The sequence below is a fragment of the Physella acuta genome, unplaced genomic scaffold (genome assembly GCF_028476545.2).
Source record: "Physella acuta isolate Inbredline_101_S28 unplaced genomic scaffold, ASM2847654v3 ptg000410l, whole genome shotgun sequence".
Classification (NCBI taxonomy): Eukaryota; Metazoa; Mollusca; class Gastropoda; family Physidae; genus Physella; species Physella acuta.
The window spans coordinates 305,280-314,518 of NW_026731929.1; the positions used below are offsets into that span (position 1 = coordinate 305,280).

The window sequence follows — 9,239 nt, forward strand, 5'->3', positions numbered from 1 at the left end:
GTGTTTGTCAGGCGATCGAAGACTTGATTCGCGAGTTTTTTTGTTAATTTTCCTTGTTCTGTGGGGCTGATTTCATTTTTTTCTTTTCATTGACGTGGCGTTATCTATTTCTGAATCTGGGCTTTGTGTTTCTCCAGTGTTTTGGATTTTTGTTGATGTAGTTGGTGATTTCGGGTAAGCCGTATTTGGGATGGCTTTTTGGTTCGACAGGTTAGGGGTTACCAATGTTTGCTGCGGTGTGGGTGGTGCTCTAGGTGGTTCTGTTAAAATTGTCTGTGAGGATGGTTGTTGAGTTTGTTCCTGTATTGTTGACAGGTGAACATTGGGTGTTGACTCTGGTGTTGATGATTGGCAGTGGTTGGTCCAGTGTACATGTACATTTATGTACATTTCTTTAGTAAGAGATAATATAGAAGCTTTACGCAAATAGTAAAGTTTTAATAAATCGAAAGACTCTCATGGAGTGATGCATGAAGAATTTTTACGGTATTAATATTAAAAGTGGTTGATATAAGTAATTTCTAATTATTAGATTAACAGCTAACAATTTTTAGGAGTTGTAATAAACATTTTGATAATTATCACGAAAAGTTTTAAAACATTTTTTTGTACTTTAATTCTCTATTATTTACACTAATGTTTGTTTACTTGTTTTTGCTTAAAAATATATTATTTTTATTTACATTTCTTTTTATCGTTAAATTCTATTATTATCTCCCTTGAAAAGAACTCAATATTTGTTTTCTCCCTTAACAAAAAAGTTTCACGAGGCGAGATATTTTGACTCAAACGAAAGACAGAGCAAACCGCTGTGAAATGTGTTACACTCTCGAAAATTAAGTGTGGGAGCATTTAATGTGGGAGAATTTAGTGTGTGGGAATTTAGTGTGGGGGATTTTAGTGTGTATAATTTAGTGTTGGAGAATTTAGTGTAGGTAATTTTTTTGTGGGGGAGTTTAGAGTGGGAGAATTTAGTGCGGGACAATTTTGTGTTGGAGAGTTAGGTTTGGAAGAAATGAGTATATTGTGTTGTAGTGTAGACAAAGGAAATTATTTGAGTGTTTGTGTGTATACAAATAAATCTACGTGTGATTGGGTTTACTGTTGGTAAGTTGAGTGAGGGTGTTTAGATTAGTGAGGGTAGAGGTGGGGGGGGGGGGGGGGGCTTCTTGGTGTGGTTTAATCAACCTCCGGATCATGTGACAATGTGACGGATCGCGCCATTTGTATAACTTAGCTTTGTTTATTTCTTTTTCTAAGACTAAATAGTAGGGAAAAAACATGTCAAAACCTCTTTATAGTATAGAGCTTTCACAAGCGCTAAATTACAAAAGTAAGTGTACACTTTTTAAGCTATAATACTAAACACAAAGCTTTCTACTGCTAGTCCGAATGTCTCGAGTTCATATCCAGGCTCAGTTCTGTTGGGCTCCGTGAGTTCACCCAGCTCTGATGGGTACCTGACGCACCTCAGATAACTAAGGCCGATCGGCTTAGTACTGAGCACATTATCTCCCTGTATGTCGAGGTGATTGAAACACGATCTTTACTTTATTTGCCATTTGTGTATTTGGCACGAAGGGGAAAAGATTATGAAGAAAAATTAAATAAAAAGCGCGTGTCGATTTTAAAACCGTTCTTGGGTCAGTAGTTTCTTGGTTGTTTTCGTCCATTATTTGTTTGATTTGTTTTGATCTGTGTATTCTTTTTTCTAGAATGAGAGTGTGATGTGTTTGGTTTTCCGAGCCTATCTGCTCTATTTTGCTGCTGAATTGTGTCCCTCTATATTTATATTCTTGTATTTTCGAAATTTCCTTTTCTTTTGAGTCTATTTGTTCTTTGTTATTGATTTTTCCCTTAAGCATACTTAGTTGTTTTTTTCTAGTTTAGTTTCTATGTGGGCCCTAACGCTATTAATGCTACATGCATATTGAATAGATACCCGCTTGATGTCTTGTTTTAAATCTTCCCTATGCTTGATTTTGTTAAATTTTGGTGATGACTGCGTGTAAAAATGTATTATGTCTTTTATAGTGTTGATGTAGCGCTCGTCTAGTAATAGTTTATTATTGAATTTCCAGTATGTGTTGTGTTTTGGTTTGTTTTGTGTTTGTTTATTTTTTAAAGTTGTCAGAACTGCTGTATGGTCGCTAAACTGTAGTGTTGAGAATAGGTGTTCTACTTTGTTGATTTTCATGCTAAGTGTGGCGTAAATTCTGTCTTATCGGAATCTATTCCCAGATGTTTTACATCAGTGAGTGGTTTGTAAAGTGTGTGGATATCGTGCTATGCATGTGTAGACTAGTTTGAAGGATCTTTTAATGTTGTTGATTTAGTCAGCGTGTGGTTTATCTGCGGTTAAGCGGTTTCGAATGTCTTTTGGTTCTACAATGTCTAGATCACAAAATCTAACCGGGGACAAAAGGGTTAAGTTTGTTCGCTAGAAGAACCTTAACCCTACACGGACCGCCACAAAAGAGGCGATGCTATCAACAAGGACAGTCCCGTGTCTCGCAACGTTAACCCTTTAATATCGCGGTACCCCTGGGGTTTGATTGGTTTGTATTCGCATTAAGACAACGGTTTCACGGGTGGAGGGTTAAGGTGAGTACTGGCAAAGTCTATACTGGAGCGTGAGTCATGTGACTAAAAAGGGAGGGGGGTGGGGGGGGAAGTGGCAAGATCATAGGTAGGACAAATGTGTACATTGATGCTATTCTGATATCTGGCATTTGCATGGGTTGTAGAAATCTGATAAAACAATGGATATACTAGTTACATGGGTCAGGGGACGTAATTAACGTTAGAGGTAAATAAGAAAAACCTGAATTGTAATCCCGGTAGAACGTCCCTGAGTCCTCTCAGCTCTAATGAATACATGAATCACATTAGGGAAAGTAAAGGCGGCTGGGCACAGAGGTTGACCACACTATCCTTTCTATGCCGATGTCACTAAAACAGGTGAACTCTACTTCTTCTGTTCCAATGCCGCCAGTGTCCCGAAAGAATACTTTACTTTCCATAATGCTATTAGTAAACCGGGAAGCTTTCTGGAGAGTGTAATTCTAGTATTAAATATGAAAGCTTTTATTAGACGCTATAACACTAGCAATAAATAATAAGAACGCTTTTATTAGAAGCTATAATACTAGCAATAAATAAGAAAGCTTTTACTAGACGCTATAGTACTGGCAATAAATAAGAACGCTTTTATTAGAAGCTATAATACTAGCAATAAATAAGAAAGCTTTTACTAGACGCTATAGTACTGGCAATAAATAAGAACGCTTTAATTAGACGCTATAATACTAGCAATAAATATAATGAAAGCTTTTACTAGAGTCTAGTAAAAACGTTCTTATTTATTGCTATTATTATAGCGTCTAGTAACTAGACGCTATAATACTAGCAATAAATAAGAACGTTTTATTAGACGCTATAATACTATCAATATATAAGATAGTTTTTATATAGTTTATTTATATATATAATTCTCTAGGTCGCCCAACCATGCGGGCCTATATATAATTCTCTAGGTCGCCCAACCATGCGGGCCTATATATAATTCTCTAGGTCGCCCAACCATGCGGGCCTATATATAATTCTCTAGGTCGCCCAACCATGCGGGCCTATATATAATTCTCTAGGTCGCCCAACCATGCGGGACACCACCACATACTCACACCGACTCTCTAACCTCCCGCCCCCTCCCTCACTCTCCAGACATGCGCAACAGTGTGTACCCACCCACCCCATTAGAACAATGTGTCTTTCAGGAAGTCTTCACCCGTCACTAAATAGCGGAGTATGCTACGTCAAGGGTCGGCTCGTTTCCTATAAAATACTTTGTACATATATGTATATACAATTTTAAATAAATAGCTTTAAATGTATGAAATAATCTCATTTGTTCCTCTGTTGAAAATGTCTACTATAAACGTCAGAGTGCTTGAATTTGTTTTAGAATTGCTCAAATCTCTCAGTGAAAACATCCTTCATTTTGTTTATAGTAATACTGAAGTAATTCATGTTAATAGTAGCATTGGTTTCATCACGATATTTTTTTTCTTCAGATTTTTTTGTAATTAAGTAATTTACCGCTCTCCATGTCTTTAAAAAAAAAATCGAAACAAACCACTTCTTCAAGCAATGCATGGGCTGGGTTTTCCTTTTAGTTTTACATTTAGCTCGTTAAGTTTCTTTATGATCTCCATGAAGTTGAATGTTGCAATTTGGGATAGACAAGTTAATAGGAAGTACATTGAAATATGGCGCAACTAAATATTCTAATAGAATATCGAGTGTTTATTGTTTATTATTTTACGGTTCATTACCGAGTGTTGCAGAAAAATATTTTTATGAGTTTTAAAAATAAAATAAAATAATTGTAATATTTGAGCATAAAGCTGAAGAGCCGCAACTTGACATCAAAGGCCGCATGCGGCTCGAGAGCCGCAGGTTGCCGACCCCTGATCTATTAGCTTCACGCAAATAAAAATTATTTTTTTTTTTTTTTTTTTTTTTTTTTTTTTTTTTTTTTTTATTATCTTAAATAATTAAAGAACTACAAAACTATGAGAGCATACTTGTAGAGTTTTCTCGGAATTAATACTAAAATTGGTTGATATAAGTAACTTTTAATTATTCGATTAACAACTAACAATTTCTGGGAATTGTAATTAAAATTTTCTTATAAATCACCAAAAGTTTTAAATACTTTTTTTGTATTTTAATTTTCTATAATTTATACTAATGTTTGTTTACTAGTTTTTGCTTAAAAATATATTATTATTTTTTTCACTTCCTTTTTATCATTTAACTTTATAATTACCTCCCTTGAAAAAAACTTAATATATGTTTTCTCCCTTAACAAAAAAGTTCCACGCGCGAGATATTTTGACTCAAACAAAAGACGAGAGCAAACTGCTGTGAACTGTGTTACACCAGGGGTCGGCAACCTTTTGAAGCGGAAGAGCCAAAAGTTACAATTTTTAAAAATTTCCCTGGTTTTAAAGAGCCACTAACATTTTTTTTATTTATATATTTTATTTTTTTATTAAGAGTATTAGTATTTGTGCAAGGAGCCGGAGAGCCGCATCTTGATATCAAAAGAGCCGAATGCGGCTCGCGAGCCGAAGGTTGCCGACCCCTGTGTTACACCATGGTGCACTCTCGTGACTAACACTAATATTCAGTGTCAGCGTTTATTCCATGTGGGGTGGGGGGGGGGGGAGTGTGTGATGGAATCTAGTGAGGGGGAATTGAATGTTTGGGTGATTTTGGTAGAGACTATTTTTGTATCGAGTTTATATTTGATAGATTTTTAGTGTGGGAGAGTTTAGTGTGGTAAAATTTAGTGTGGGAGAATTTAGTGTGCGAGAATTTAGTGTGTGGGTATTTAGCGTGGGGGAATTTAGTGTGGGAGAATTTAGTGTGGGAGAATTGAGTGTGGGAGAATTTAGTGTGGGAATTTTTTTGTGGGGGAGTTTAGAGTGGGATAATTTAGTGCGGGACACTTTAGTGTGGGAGAATTAGGTGTGGGAGAAATGAGTATATTGTGTTGTAGTGTAGACAAAGGAAATTATTTGAGTATTTGTGTGTATATAAATAAATCTACGTGTGATTGGGTTTACTGTGGGTAAGTTGAGTGGGGGTTTTTGGATTAGTGGGGAGTTGTCCTTTTGGGTGTGGTTTAATCGACCTCCGGATCATGTGACAATGTGACGGATTGCGTCATTCGTATAACGGTGCTTTATTTATTTCTTCATCTAAGACTAAATAGTAGTGAAAAAGCATGTCGAATACCCTATATATTAACGAGCTTTCACAAGCCTAAATTACAAAAGTAAGAGTACACTTTTTAAGCTATAATACTAAACACAAAGCTTTCTACTGCTAGTCCGAATGTCTCGAGTTCCGGGCTCAGTTCTGTTGGGCTCCTTGAGTTCACCCAGCTCTGATGGGTACCTGACGCACCTTAGGTAACTAAGGCGGATCGGCTTAATACTGACCACATTATCTCCCTGTATGTCGAGGTGATTGAAACACGATCTTTAATTTATCTGCCATTTGTGTATTGGGCACGAAGGGGAAAAGATTATGAAGATAAGTTAAATAAAAACGCGAGTCGATTTTAAAATCGTTCTTGGGTCAGTCGTCTCTTGGTTGTTTTCGTCCATTATTTGTTTGATTTGTTTTGATCTTCGTATGCTTTGTTCTAGTATGAGAGTGTGGTGTGTTTGGTTTTCCGAGCCTATACATCTATAAATGCTTTTTTTTTTTACCTGACCGCCTCTCGACCCCGGCAGCCAGTCCTTAAAAGGGCTGACCTACCAAATGACTAAGATCCATGTAGATCCATAACAGATACTACACTTTGATCTTAGCCAACAGGCCGAGAAGCGATTTTTTTTTCTGCGAAAATTTGCAGTAAGAGACGCTTTATGAGAACAAAATTTAAAAAATCCGCCGACATAGACCACTAGTTATTGGTTCCCAGAAAGAACCGCAACGGAAAAAAGCGCAACGGAAAAAAGCGCAAATCAAAAAGCGCAACGGAAATAAGCGCACACGGAAAAAAGCGCAAAGAGAAAAAAGCGCACACAGAAAAAAGCGCAAAGAGAAAAAAGCGCAAACGGAAAAAAGCGCAAACAGAAAAAAGCGCACACAGAAAAAAGCGCAAACAGAAAAAAGCGCAAACGGAAAAAAGCGCAAAGAGAAAAAAGCGCACACGGAAAAAAGCGCAAAAGAAAAAAGCGCAAACAGAAAAAAGCGCAAAGAGAAAAAAGCGCACACAGAAAAAAGCGCAAACAGAAAAAAGCGCAAACGGAAAAAAGCGCAAAGAGAAAAAAGCGCAAACGGAAAAAAGCGCAAACAGAAAAAAGCGCACACGGAAAAAAGCGCAAACGGAAAAAAGCGCAAACGGAAAAAAGCGCAAGCAGAAAAAAGCGCAAACGGAAAAAAGCGCAAACAGAAAAAAGCGCACACAGAAAAAAGCGCAAACAGAAAAAAGCGCAAACAGAAAAAAGCGCAAACAGAAAAAAGCGCACACAGAAAAAAGCGCAAACGGAAAAAAGCGCAAACAGAAACAGAAAAATGCGCAACCAGAAAAAACACAACGAAAAATGTGCAAAAGAGAAATTTAGCACAAAGACCATATGGACTAGATGACACATTTATACATGACTGTTAGGGCTGCTGTGAGAGTGTCGTGTTTGATCACGTGATCTACTACCATTTAAAGCGTACCACTACCATCTGCATTCCCATCACCACGATACAGGCGATAATCACTTTACACAACGCCTATTATTTTCTTGGTCAATAATTATTCAACTACTATTCTCGTATAAACATAAAACTATCGACATTACACGAAGTATCTTTCACATTCTCCCTAGTCCGAACTACCTAGCTTGCATACTATAACAACCCGTTCCTATGGCAAAACTTCACTCTCTTTCATCCGCGTCATCAAACATGCATTCGTCATATCTCTCGTAACAACATTCATTCGCACCAAAATAACAATTTTGTATTTAATATTTTTTCACATCATGACGCACCTACCTACCTACCTACTACCCACCTACCTACCTACCTACCTACCTAACTACCCACCTACCCACATACCCACTTACCCACCTACCCACCTACCCGCCTACATACTTACCAAACTACTCACCAAAAAAGTATCGGCGAAGTTCGTAAGTTTCGTAAACTGTACTAGACATCTTTTTTTTTAATGAAAATTCATTGACATCATTGACATATGTTACATATATGTTACATTTTGCGACAACCTTAATTAGTGCGTTGGGCTTGTATGAAAACTCACTTCGAACTAACTCAATTACATGCTATTTATTTTAACATTACACGGTAAGCGTCACCCAACTGCTGTGATGTGAGGTGAGGACAGGTTCGACAATAAACCAACACGAAAGTACAAAAGAGACATAGATTGCCTATTAGAGAATGGACCCCTTAACTTTCCTAACCCCACCATTTATTATACCCTACCTAACCTCTAAATTTACTGCGCTAAATGTCACTTCCCTCCCAATCGTTCCTATTCTACAGAATTGTGTATACTATTTATTTACATTCTTTAATAATCTCAATATAACTAAAATAGACTTTTGTTTGAAGGGTAATGAAAACATGTAAACAAAAGGGACGCTACTCTAAATCTATGCGAATACTTATATGCACTGGCGTAGGCAGGGGGGGGGTTTATGGGGGTCATAACCCCCCCCCCCCATAGACCCCTCGGTATATATATATATATATATATATATATATATATAATTATTGACCAAGAAAATAATAGGCATTGTGTAAAGTGATTATCGCCTGTATCGTGGTGATGGGAATGCAGATGGTAGTGGTACGCTTTAAATGGTAGTAGATCACGTGATCAAACACGACACTCTCACAGCAGCCCTAACAGTCATGTATAAATGTGTCATCTAGTCCATATGGTCTTTGTGCTAAATTTCTCTTTTGCACATTTTTCGTTGTGTTTTTTCTGGTTGCGCATTTTTCTGTTTCTGTTTGCGCTTTTTTCCGTTTGCGCTTTTTTCTGTGTGCGCTTTTTTCTGTTTGCGCTTTTTTCCGTTTGCGCTTTTTTCTGTTTGCGCTTTTTTCTGTGTGCGCTTTTTTCTGTTTGCGCTTTTTTCCGTTTGCGCTTTTTTCTGTTTGCGCTTTTTTCCGTTTGCGCTTTTTTCCGTTTGCGCTTTTTTTCCGTGTGCGCTTTTTTCTGTTTGCGCTTTTTTCCGTTTGCGCTTTTTTCTCTTTGCGCTTTTTTCCGTTTGCGCTTTTTTCTGTTTGCGCTTTTTTCTGTGTGCGCTTTTTTCTCTTTGCGCTTTTTTCTGTTTGCGCTTTTTTCTCTTTGCGCTTTTTTCCGTTTGCGCTTTTTTCTCTTTGCGCTTTTTTCCGTTTGCGCTTTTTTCCGTTTGCGCTTTTTTCTGTGTGCGCTTTTTTCTCTTTGCGCTTTTTTCCGTTTGCGCTTTTTGCTCTTTGCGCTTTTTTCTGTGTGCGCTTTTTTCTCTTTGCGCTTTTTCCCGTGTGCGCTTATTTCCGTTGCGCTTTTTGTTTTGGCGCTTTTTTCCGTTGCGCTTTTTTCCGTTGCGGTTCTTTCCGGCCCACCCTAGTTATTATACTTCAAAAAGTTTAATAAAACTTCTTGGTATAAATATTACAGCTGGTTGAAACAAGTTACATTTGATTATTTGATT

At 37.3% G+C, this 9,239-nt stretch overlaps 1 pseudogene; it reads right to left on the reverse strand.

Moving 5' to 3' along the window:
• Positions 1-6,319: 6,319 nt before the first annotated feature.
• LOC131942540 (uncharacterized) lies at positions 6,320-6,406 on the reverse strand (annotated as a pseudogene).
• Between the last annotated feature and the right edge of the window lie 2,833 nt (positions 6,407-9,239).